At 42.3% G+C, this 13216-nt stretch overlaps 1 pseudogene; it reads left to right on the plus strand.

Annotated features, from left to right (window-relative positions):
- The first annotated feature begins 12788 nt into the window (after nt 1–12788).
- On the plus strand, nt 12789–12907 carry LOC133080970 (5S ribosomal RNA; annotated as a pseudogene).
- Nucleotides 12908–13216: the final 309 nt, after the last annotated feature.

Genomic DNA, 13216 nt, shown 5'->3' on the forward strand with positions numbered 1-13216 from the left:
TACCTCCCCCAGGCAAAGCCCTGCAAGATGATGGCGAATATTTCCCCAATCCATCATGATTCTTCTGTCTGTTAGGGAAAAGACCTTTATTCAAATTGTATTGCTTGATTTGAAAGCCAAACCCAAATCTCAATGCCATCCTGACAATATTTCTATTAAATAAAATCCTCCCGTCTTGTTGGGAGGTTTTTAAATCAATCTGCCACAAAAAGCTTCTCAACAAGTTAACGCAGACGCCTGACTCACTCTCCAGCAAGCACTCCTCCACGAAGAATCAATGGACTTTGTTCAATCTATCAAAACAGTTAGCAGTTGAGCAGTAACACAATTAAAATGCAGCTCTTCCTCGTACTCTTTCCCATATTTAAAAAGAAAAAAAAAAAGGCAAGGATGCTGAAGTCTTGGGAGTAACAGAATTAAGACCTAGCTGCTGGGTTCAAATCTGAGCTTCATCCCTTAGGGGAGAGCCACAGTTGCTAAATGCATAGGCCACAGAAGGCACTGAGGCACGGCCACACGACCACTCTTTCTCAGCCCACTTTTATTTATTTTTTTATTGAAGTATAGTTGATTTACAATGTTGTGTTAGTTTCCGGTGTACAGCAAAGTGATTCAGTTATACATGTATATATATATCTCTATTCTTTTTCAGATTCTTTTCCATTATAGGTTATTACAAGATACTGAATATAGTTCCCTGTCTCGGCACACTTTAAGACATGAGCACACTGAAGCTCAGAGGGTTGACGTGACTTGTCCAAGGTCAAGCACCTAGTAAGAAGCGGCAAAATTGGGATTCAAATTCAGTCTATCCCCCAAACCCTATTTTGTTTTGTTTTCTCCCCCCAACTCTATGTAATGATAGCTGGACAATGTTAAAGGTCTACGACCTCCTCTCTTCCTGGGACAGCCCTGGGGAACGCGCTGTTTTGTTTTGCTCTCTGCCTCTCCTTTTATTTGTATTTTATTTTTCCTTGCCTCTCCTTTCAGTCTTTTGAAGCATATATTGGTACAGCCTTTCTTCAGATGATTTGGTTTAAGCCTCTTCATTACAGTCACAAGTGAGTCATACTTCCTGCAAGTTATACCAGCTCACCTTGCTGGGTTCCAAGGGTTCACAGATATTAAGCTCTCATACTGTGAATCTTAACTTCAATTTGAGGTCATTTCCTGTTGGCCTCATGTATCATCTACATGTGGAATTTGCCTCTCGATAGTATCTCTGGAAGGTCTCTAATTGCCTTGGCCCTTCTAGACTGTGAGCCCCATCAAGGAAGGATTTGCTGGCTCACTCACCACTGTATTCCCAGAACCTGATAAATATTGACTAGATCAATGGACACTGTGCCTTCGCCACATTTCAAGGAGGTAGGGAAACTAAGGCACAGGAAGATTTAAGATAACTTCTCTAAGACCACAAAAAGAGTGGGACTTCACATAAAGCCATTTAAGAACAGCCATAACCTGGATAAGGTGTCATCTGATAGAGCAACCTGGTTCTTTCCCTAATGCCATGCTATACAAAGGGGTTACGAACAACATAAATGGGTTTTGAAATTTACCATCTGCTTTTCCCAAGTCTTTGGCACCAAGATAAAAGACATTGATCCTATGCTGTACGTGTGAATGAATCCAACACTGGGTGGAAAACTAACAGTTCTTTTTCCACCTGCCAAGTTCTCACAAGCACCATAAAGAAGAAAGCCTATGCTCAGCCTACCTGGGAGGGAAGAAGCCAGGGAGAGGTGTGCAGAGGTCTCCCAAAGTACCATCTTCCCCCTTGCACCCAGAAGGACCCTAAAAGAGCACTGAGGCACGGCCACACGACCACTCATTCTCAGCCCACTTTTATTTATTTTTTTATTGAAGTATAGTTGATACTACTCAAAACCTCTTCTGTGAAACTGATCCGGATGTTTCAGCACTGAATCCAAATAAGGACCAAGACACTCAAGAAGGAACACTGCGACTCTCTTCATGTGAGACTCAGACCACATATTCCTTCCAGGCTGGAGAATACAAATCTGGAGGCTGCTTTTGAAGGAGCTACAGAAACTCTCCTCTTTTCTTTAGCAACCTTCTCCTATTTGTCCTTTACCCCGGAACCCAGGATGGAAACCCACATAGATACAGCTGGGAGCACACCCATTTCATTCAACGCAGGCAAACCACGTAACCCTGTAGGTTGAAAGTACTAGTGACCGTATTTCACCAGCTCCACAAATGTACTGGAGATGAGTACGTTCTAGTTAACATCGTGGACAATGCGTTATTCACGGATGGTGAGATTCTTAGTAGGTTCATTATGAATTAGGACCCACATTAGGCATTTCTGGTTTTCCTTCCACTGCATACAGACTATATAAGTAGAGGACTACTGATTTGATCAGAAGAAATACTGGAAAATAAGCCTGAGTACCAAGGCACTAAGTGCTTTTATGAGGAGAAAATATATAAATGTCAGGAAATGCACTGGAAATAAAAACATAAGCAGAAAATTGAACGGATTCATGTCATGTGCCTCCAAGAATTTAGAGATCTTGCTACACACTGAGATTTTTGCTCCACTGCTTCTGACTGCATTCAGAGGCATGCCGACAGGCCGTGACTTAGTAATTCCTGAGAATCTTCCTTTGAAGGTTTTCAAATCGCATTTAATACAAAGCATGTCATAAAAAAGACTCACTAATCATTGATCAATAAAATATATTCCCTTCCATGGAGTACCTCTTTATACCTCCAATCTGAAAAGCATTGCTTTCCTGACACCCCCTTGGGAATCAAAGGCAGACTAATGTCAGGCCCACAGAGCACAAAGGGAAACGTCTCTGATAACTTTGTGCCTTATGTACAGCCAGAGGTGGATCATTCTGGAATAAAAGAATTTTTTAAAATGAGTCCATTTACTCTGTAATTCGGAAAAAAAGAGGGACTTCCCTTTCTCAGAATTTTCCTGATCCCATATTTAAAGTCAAAACTAGAAAGTATCCCAAATAAGCATGAAAGACTGGCTAGCTCTTAGATCTAAAGCATGTACTGAATCCACAAAACTTGAGACAAGGACACAGCGAAGGATGCATGAGTCTGGCACAACAACTTGAGATAATGTTTGCTGGATATAAATCTGTCTTCGTAGGAAATACACCCTATCTATGCTCTACCCAAGAATTAGGAAACTTCTAGAATCTGTGCCAATGAAACAGAGCTGATTGAACAATTCAGAGAGAGCTTCTACTTCTCCGCCACATATACCTATTTTCCCCCTCATCCCCTGCACCTGCTGCCAGCCTTTTCCAACCTCCTATTGCCATCTTTCTTGCTTCCACATTTTTTCTCTCGTTTTCTCCTTCTCCCTCTAAGCAAGCTTTTAGTTGTGGTTGCAAGCCACCATCTCCGCTTAAATTCACTGAATTATCAATCCAGTGTTAATCTGGGCAAAGAAGGTGCGGTCCTCCATCCCTTACAGATCAGCTGGCATAAAAAGAGCTAGTTACTTTGCAATGCCAAGCTAGACCCAAGTAACATGAAGTTCTCACAGGCTGAGAGATCTCTGAACACAACCCAAGGCATCAGTACTGTATGTTTTCTCTGGTCAAGGGCATTCATTTTCATCATGATTATATTAAGCAGAATCCCTAAAATGACTGCCATCCTTGGTTGCTAATGCCTTTCTTTTTCGTTTCCTCCCCCTCTAACAAGACTGTTTCACAGAACATGTAGAAATCTGCCTACCTATCCAAAAAATGAAAAATGTGATGCTCTTCTGATAGGAACTTTTTTCATGAAACACTGAAATCCCATTTCCCTGCACTGTGAATGAATCCAACACAGGGTGAAAAACTAACAGTTCTTTTTCCACCTGCCAAGTTCTCACAAGCACCATAAAGAAGAAAGCCTAATTTCTAGGTCATTACTTACTAAGCAAAGTTAGAATATTCCATTTAAATGTAAAATTGTCTTCTCCTAGGACCGGCAGAGCAGCGCTGCCATAAACAAACAAATTGAGCAAGTTAGAAATTTAGTCTCTAATAAAAATAGGTATGGGGGGGCTTTATAATAATCTGCAAGGCAACAAGCAGATCTTAGTCTACTACACAATCATCTCCTGATAATGAGGTTATGTGCTTAGGAGCCTTAAGACCTGAATCATCTGTCAGTGAGATTTATGACATGCACTTCCCAAGGGAAGGATACCCCTAATACGTTGTCGTATTCCATTGACTAAGCAGTCAGGGCCCCCATGTCTGCGGGAAACCAGAGAGACCTTTTCCACGATGCCAAGTACAAAATTATGCTCTCAGGGGGACAGCTGATGAGAAGTTATTTTAAAAGTGTGCAAATATATATGACCCACCTCAAAAGACATCCAGAATTTTATAGAAAATAGAAGAGATTCAACCCAGGCCTTTCAGTACTCTAGATTTGTGGAGCAAGGGGCCTTTTAGAAGATCAGGAAGGCTGGCAACCAAGAGACTATACGTAGATCATGTTAACTCTGCCTCTGCTTTCGTTGCCGACACCACTCTGAGCTTAGGAACCAGGAGGGTCCTGGATGTTGGGACTATTTATAAATCCTTACTTCTCAAATATGGCAGGACCCTATCCAGGTACATCAGCATCCCTGTACCCTGAGAACCCCAACAAGAGGCTGGGGGCCGAAGAATCTAGGCAGAAATACACTGCATCTGTCCCAGCTCCCCATGACCGTCTCGTTTTCACTAGGTTTATGTATCTGTAGCTGAAAATATAGGATCTTAACCTAATTTGACAGTGGGTGAAATTATGCAAAACTCCACTGTAAATAAAATAGCAATACATATGAACAATGAAAAGGAGTGCACATTTACATACAAAAAAGGACAAAGCGTTATTTGGAAAGTTAAGTGAGTTTTTCAGAGTTCGTAACTGTGTTCATAAAGAGTCCAGTCATTGCCATGCTATTTTCCATATTAAACACACATGACACTGATGTTGGTGTACCTTCAATTTTGCAATCGTTTTTCAACATACAAATGAGGGCAAAGAATGGCAGCACATTTTTACACATAAATATAAAAAACACTCAGGTTTGTTTTTCAGGCAAGCATGATTTTTAAAAGTCAATGTTTTCCTTCCGAAAGACGTGACTATTGCACATTTATCCTATCTAAGTCGGGACTTCATCATTTTCAACCAAAGTTCCTTGCATAACATCCAGAAGAAGGAAGAGGACAACATGCTCTTCAGAAAATGTTATAAATCTTCAGAGAGAAAAAAGTTAGAATGAGTTTCTGGGTTCAAAAAGATGTAACATTTTAGATTTCATGTATTAAGGGCATTGTGAAGCCATTATACAACCATGTCCATGTAACTCTAATAGCCAACAATCTCATTAGCTCTATTTTCAAGAGAGCCAAGGCAATGAAAAGAAGAGATATTAAAAGTTAACTACATAATACATTGGGGGAACGCAATTAGCTTGATTTGGCCAAGCATGGGATACAAGGGAGGGGCAGAAGATGAGGCTGGGGAAGTCTGCCCTGGAGGACTTTAAATGTCACACAAGGGACTTCCCTAGTGGCACAGTGGTAAGAATCCGCCTGCCAATGCAGGAGACAAGGGTTCGAGCCCTGGTCCGGGCAGATCCCACATGCCGCGGAGCAACTAAGCCCGTGTGCCACAACTACTGAGCCTGCGCTCTAGAGCCCGCGAGCCACAACTACTGAGCCTGCACTCTAGAGTCCGCAAGCCACAACTACTGAGCCCACGTGCCACAACTCCTGAAGCCTGCGCACCTACAGCCCATGCTCCGCAACAAGAGAAGCCACCTCAATGAGAAGCCTGCACACCGCAACAAAGAGTAGCCCCCACTCGCCGCAACTAGAGAAAGCCCGTGTGCAGCAACGAAGACCCAACGCAGCCAAAAATAAATAAATAAATAAATAAATAAATATTTTTTAAAGATGTCCCACAAAAAGGCTTAGACTCACTGTAAAAGAGGGTGTGCTGACCCTAGGGATTTGGAGAAGAATGCGACATGGGTCTTGTTATTAAGAAACTTACAATCTAATGGAAGTGACACCCAGAGACGTTCATGAGCTAAAGAAAGGCAGGAGAGAAATGAATTATGACGGGGGAGATGGGAAACCTTCCCTGAGAATGTGGCATCTCATTTGGCCCCTGAGGGGTAGGTAGAATTTTGACAGTAGCAGATGGCAACCAGAGAGCATAATAAATGGAGAGGACGTGCAAAGACATGGAGTCAGAAACACATAGAGTATACTTGGAACACGATGAGGATTTCAATCCAGCTGTAGAAGATGTATGGGAAGCACCCTACAGAAAGAAGTTCCCCTCTGCCCACTGTTCTCTATTGCATAGCACTAATCATGACCTGTCATTATTCCTATCTGTTTGTGCTTCTTCTTCTTCTTCTTCTTTTTTTTTTTTAATTTATGGCATGCAGGATCTTAGTCCCCCAACCAGGGACCGAACCCGTGCCCCCCGCAATGGAAGTGCAGAGTTTTAACCACTGGACTGCCAGGGAAGTCCCTGTTTGTGCTTCTTTTCTGCTGTTTGCTGTTTGTCTCTAACTCTAGACTAGGGGTTGGCAAACTTAACGAACAAGACAGCAAATATTTTAGGCTTTGCAGGCCATGCAGACGCTGTCACGACAACTGTACTCTGCCATTGTAGCAGGAAAGAAGCCCTGGACAGTGTGCTAGTGAAGGAGTGTGACTGTGTTCCTATAAAACTTTATTGATAAAAATAGATGTCGGGCTGGAATTGCCCCACAGAATGTAGTTTGCAGACCCCTGCTCTCAACTGCGTGGCGACTGACTAGGGCTGGGTCTGTCTAAATACAACACCTAAGAGTACCCGATGTGGCAGGCACTGAATGTTTGTGGAATGGCTGAATGCAGAAGACAACTGATAGGGCTGTAAAGTTGGGTTGAGAGTCCACCCTATAAGGAAATTTGTTAGGGAGTTTGGACTTATTATTCTATATAGAATGGGATACCATCAGGGTTTTTGTCTGGGTTTTTGCAAAGTTAGGTTTACTGAGATATAACTAATACAATAAAATTCACTCTTTTTATGTGTACAGTTCAATACATTTTGACATACAGTCATTTAAACAAGCCCACCTAGGGACTTCCCTGGCAGTGTAGTGGTTAAGACTCTGCGCTTCCACTGCAGGGGGCACGGGTTCAATCCCTGGTCGGGAACAAGGATCCCGCATGCTGTGCAAAAATAAATAAATTAATTAAATAAACAAGCCCACCTAGAGACATTTCCTTCACCCCAAAAAGCCACCTTGTACCCCTTGGTAGTATCTCTATCACCCCCAGGCCCTGGCAATCACTGTTCCTATAACTTAATTTCTTCTAGAATGTCATATAAATATCTCTTTTTGCATCTGGCTCCTTTCACTTAGTACAATGCTTTTGAAATCCATTGATGTTGGTGTGTGTATATCATCATTCTGTACCTTTCAACTGCTAAGTAACATTCCATTTCCATTAAATGGGTATACTGCAATTTGTTTATCCTCTCATCAGTTGATAAACACTCATCTTGTTTTCAATTGTTTAGTGATTATGTATAAAGTTGCTATATTTTTTTATTTATAAATTTATTTATTTATTTATTTTTGGCTGCATTGGCTCTTTGTTGCTGCATGTGGGCTTTCTCTAGTTGCGGTGAGCGGGGGCTACTCTTCGTTGCAGTGCGTGGGCTTCTCATTGCAGTGGCTTCTCTTACTACGGAGCACGGGCTCTAGGCCCATGGGCTTCAGTAGTTGTGGCATGTGGGCTCAGTAGTTGTGGCTCGCGGGCTCTAGAGCACAGGCTCAGTAGTTGTGGCACACGGGCTTAGTTGCTCCGTAGCATTTGGGATCTTCCCAGACCAGGGCTCGAATCCATGTCCCCTGCATTGGCAGGCGGATTCTTAACCACTGCGCAACCAGGGAAACCCTATAAATATTTTTATACAGATCTTTTTGTCAATATATATATCTTTATTTCTCTTGGGGAACCGAGGAATGGGGTTGTTAGATCATAGACTAAGTATATGTTTAACTTGATAAGAAAATTCCAAAATATTTTCCAGAGTGGTTGTATTATTTTGCATTCCCAACAGCACTATATGAGCATTCCAGTTGCTCTGTTTCCTCACCAACACTTGCTATTGTTAGTCTTTTTCATTTCAGCCACTGTCCACACTGCAGAAGCCAATTGGACAAGGAAAATTCCTGGGGCTAAACAAACTTATCATTACATCATTGAAATAAAGACTGGATGAAAGTGGGGCAAAAAGACTCCACGTGTTTGGGAATTCCCTGGCAGTCCAGTGGTTAGGACTCTGCGCTTTCACTGCCGAGGTCCCGGGTTCAATCCCTGGATGGGGAACGAAGATCTCACAAGCTGCGCAGCATGGCAAGAAAAAAAAAAAAAGACAATTCCATGTGTTTCTCTCTATCAGGGAAACAGACAGGCCTATTTTTATTTGGGGGTCGTGTCAACATAAGGCTGTATGCAGAAATAGAGTCCTTTATGAATACTGGTGTCGGGTAGTAAATGGACACCAAACTGATTTCTGTTGATGCCAGTGAACAAGAGCTCCATCTGAATATGGACCACAGAGATATTGGGTAAGGCCTCATATAGTTTGCAGGACCAAAAGATGGAGGTTTTTTCATGGCTCATGGTTAGTGAGAGACATGACAGTATGGTGGCCATAATGAGGGATGTAAAAGAAGCAGCACTGGAAGCAAGAAAGCCCACAGACCAAGAGATAGGAGGAGCGCAGATTCTGCTCAGCCGCTGCGAGCTCTGGGACCCAAATAAGTGGCTTCTCTTTGCCTAAGCTTCCTCATCAGTAAAATGAGGGGATTAGACAAGATGAATTCTAAGGCCCCCGTTGGGTTCTATAATTCTGTATCTCTAGGACTGGTTTCCTCCAGCCAGATTTTTAATGTTCCCCAGATATTTATCATAAAAATTGGGTACCACAAGATGGAAACATATCAGACAGTGGTCACTCTATGACCCTTTTAAATTCTAAAAAATAATAATACTATTGTTTCCCCAATGGAAGAAAAAAAAGCCGTTATTATTATTAACACGTAAAGAGTTGAGCCAATTCAGAAAATTTCTAGAGACGATATAGCCTTTTCTGGTGCCTTGACTGAAGAGAAACAGCAAAGACATTTAATTCACACAAATCTAGGACACACTCAGATAAATTTGTTATGAATATCAGAATTTTTTGGTTTTGAACTGAGAAAAAACCCCTCAGCTTTATGATAATGGTTATATGAATTCCTGAAGGTGTGATTAAGGAATCTAGTTTTGTTTAGGTCAGATAAAACACAAAAAGTCAGAAGTGAAATTATTTTGAAATTCTTCCATGTTGTCATGTGTATAAATAGTTCATTCCTTTTTATTGCTGAGCAGTATTCCATTGAATGGATATGCCACAATTTGTTGATACATTTTCCTGCTGATGAACATCTAGCTGTTTCCAGATTTCGAGTCTTACAAGTAAATCAGGCAGTCTTAATTCTTTTTTTTTTTAAATAAATTTATTTATTTATTTTTTGGCTGCATTGGGTCTTCCTTGCTGCGCGCGGGCTTTCTCTAGATGCGGCGAGCGGGGGCCACTCCTCATTGTGGTGCGCGGGTTTCTCACTGAGGTGGCTTCTCTTGTTGCAGAGTATGGGCTCTAGGTGCGCGGACCTCAGCAGTTGTGGCATGTGGGCTCAGTAGCCATGGCTCACAGGCTCTAGAGCGCAGGCTCAGTAGTTATGGCGCATGGGCTTAGTTGCTCCATGGCACGTGGGATCTTCCTGGACCAGGGCTCGAACCCGTGTCCCCTGCATTGGCAGGCAGACTCCCAACCACTGTGCCACTAGGGAAGTCCCCACAGCCTTAATTCTTGCCTTTACTCTTTAGTAACTCCTCTGTTCTCTTTCAAAAGCACCTCCATACTTGGCCATGGGTTGATAACTGCTGAGGCTGTGTGAGGGTACATGGAGAATCATCACACCCTTCTATTTTTGTGTACCTTTAAACTTTTCCATAATAAAAAAAAAAAGAAATTTAAGCACTTTATAAATTGTTTTTCTCTGTCAATACTAAAAATATTCAGTAATTCTATAGTCGAACTAATGGGTCCAACTTGGGTGCTTTATTTTAAAAAGGTTTAAGTTTGATTCCCATATTTGGTTTATTATAGTCATGGGGAGTGTTTGCTAAAAAAACAAATTCTTTTTCCTCTCCTCAGAAGTACTGAATCAGGTCACGCCACCGAGTCATTCTTATATGCAGGTAGTTTAGAAAATACTGAATTCTCTCTTTCTGAATGATCTAGCCTCCAGCTTTGGTTTCACATTGGAAAAGAGGAACAATAAATTTCATTCCCCCACTGTCATCTCTTTCTGTACCTACACTTTCAATTTCTCCCCCATCATTCTCGACTTCTCAAATACTCTGAAATTACATCCAGGAACCAACTAACTGCAGAGGAAAACTATAATGGAGAAACAATAGATAGGAACCAAAAAGAAATCTGTAAATGGGAAACAATACAATAAAAAGGAAAAGAAATTTAAGTGAAAGATAAATATTTGAGGAAATAGAATACCAGTCCTTATCATCTTCCAATTTCTTCTCTTTCCCCAGGTCAGGAGAGATCAGGAACATAATTACAGGGATGCAAATGAGTGAGGAGTCATCAAGACTTTAGTATCTAATTGAGTTGGAGGACTTGGTTAATTCCAGGCATCCTGGGGCTAATGTCAAGGTGGGGGTGGAGGAGACCATAAACATGCAGTCTATACCACTAGTCATAACATCAATTTGTTCCTGAGACTGAGTTGCCATTTCTCTTGTATTTGAGTTTCAGTTTCTTGAATATAGCAACTGATGAGCTATTCAAGTGCCCCTAGGGCTGGGGCGTCTTGCCAATCTCTTCTTCCCCCAACCCTCACTCCTGCTTTGTAACTGACATCCTGTCCCTGAGTCCCACTCTGAGCTGGAGCACTTCCCCACATGCTTTTCTGATGCTGCTAGGCAGGCTGCCTTCATCCCCCAACCACCTGCCTTCCAGAGGCCTTTCTTCACCTTCTCATGGCCATCCCTGTTGACACCCGCCTACCTGGATCACACTGGTGGTCCAGCATAGAGCTGTTGTGTTTTCCAGGTGTAACTCCCTGTAATCACAATCAGAGAGCATTTCCATCTCCTTCAATGTTCTGAGTACCATCTACCCAACTTTGTGTCAGCCAACCCTCTCACATGATGCTATAGGATGTGATAGGGTATGTTTCTCATCATCATGGACACAATTTTGTCTTAGCATAACTATAATATGCGGGTTCCAAGACAGGGAAGCATCTCTCCTCACCCCTCGATACCCTGATTCTGCCAACTGCTACACTATACTAGCTCCAGACCCTATGTAAGAGAGTAATAGGCTGGTGTGATGTTGCTTTAATGAACATACACCCTTATTCACTATTAACAAAAGCTTCACCACCTCAACCAGCCAAAGATCTGTTTAAGCCTCACACTAATATTTACAAATTTAAAGAGATACTAACCGGATACTGGGTTCTCCGGCTATTGGCCTTTTGTTTGCTTAAAATAATTCTTGCTGGACTTCCCTGGTGGCACAGTGGTTAAGAATCTGCCTGCCTTTGCAGGGGACATGGGTTTGAGCCCTGGTCCAGGAAGATCCCACTTGTTGCGAAGCAACTAAGCCCATGTGCCACAACTACCGAGCCTGTGCTCTAGAGCCCGCGAGCCACAACTACTGAGCCCGTGCGCCTAGAGCCCATGCTCCGCAACAAGAGAAGCCACCGCAATGAGAAGCCCGCGCACCGCAAGGAACCGTAGCCCCCACTCGACAAACTAGAGAGAAGCCCGCTCTCTCAGCCAACTCAGCCATAAATAAATAAATAAAAAATTTTAAAATAATAATGATTCTTGCTAATAAAATAGTAAAAGCCTAAGAGGCAAATTTCACTTGCAAATACTACTTCTTTCCTCTGGGTAATGACTATTCAAAGAGACACTAAACAAAGAGAACGTTTAAAAGCTGAGTTTTCCTAGATGTAAACTCTTATACATTGCTGATAGGAGCATAAATATTACAATCACGTTGGGAAACATGTGCATAACTCTACACTCCTAGGCATATTCCCTAGAAAGACACTCTCACATGTGGGTAATAAAAAACATGTTTAAGTATGTTCCCAGCAACAGTGTATAGAAAAGCAAAACTCTGGAAACAACCCACTATGGGTCAAAGAATGAATTAAATACATTACGGCAGATTCATATAAAGCATACTCTACAGCCATAAAAATGAATGAATTATAGTTATATGCATCAATCTCAAGATCAAAATGTTCAGTAAAAAAGATCAAGCTCTAGGGCTTCCCTGGTGGCGCAGTGGTTGAGAATCCGCCTGCCAATGCAGGGGACACGGGTTCGAGCCCTGGTCCGCGAAGATCCCACATGCCGCGGAGCAGCTAAGCCCGTGCGCCACAACTACTGAGCCTGAGCTCTAGAGCCCACGTGCCACAACTACTAAAGCCGTGTGCCTAGAGCCTGTGCTCCGCAACAGAGAAGCCACTGCAATGAGATGCCCGCTCACCGCAACTAGAGAAAGCCCACGTGCAGCAACAAGGACCCAAAGCAGCCAAAAATAAATAAATAAATAAAATAAATTTATTAAAAAAAAAAAAAGATCAAGCTCTGCAATACAATGGGGAAACATAGTCTTTTCAAAAATGATGCGGAATCTATGGCCATACCACCCTTAATGTACCTGATCTCGGCTGATCTCAGAAGCTAAGCAGGGTCAGGCCTGGTTAGTACTTGGATGGGAGACCAAATGTGACTACAAGGTGCTGTAGGCTTTAAAAAAAAAAGTGGTGCTGGGAATTCCCTGGTGGTCAAGTAGTTAGGACTTGGCGCTTTCACTGCCAGGGCCTGGGTTCAATCCCTGGTCGGGGAACTAAGATCTGCAAGCTGTGCAGCACAGCTAAAAAAAAAAAATGGTGCTAGGACAAAGTGGATATCCACATGCAAAAGAATAAATTTGGACCACTACCCTATACCATACTCAAAAATCTACTCAAAATGGACCAAAGATGTGAATGTAAGCGCTTAAGTGGTAAAACTCTTAGAAGAAAACATAAGCATAAATCTTTGTGGCACTGGATCAT

The sequence above is a fragment of the Eubalaena glacialis genome, chromosome 19 (assembly GCF_028564815.1).
Source record: "Eubalaena glacialis isolate mEubGla1 chromosome 19, mEubGla1.1.hap2.+ XY, whole genome shotgun sequence".
Taxonomy (NCBI): Eukaryota; Metazoa; Chordata; class Mammalia; order Artiodactyla; family Balaenidae; genus Eubalaena; species Eubalaena glacialis.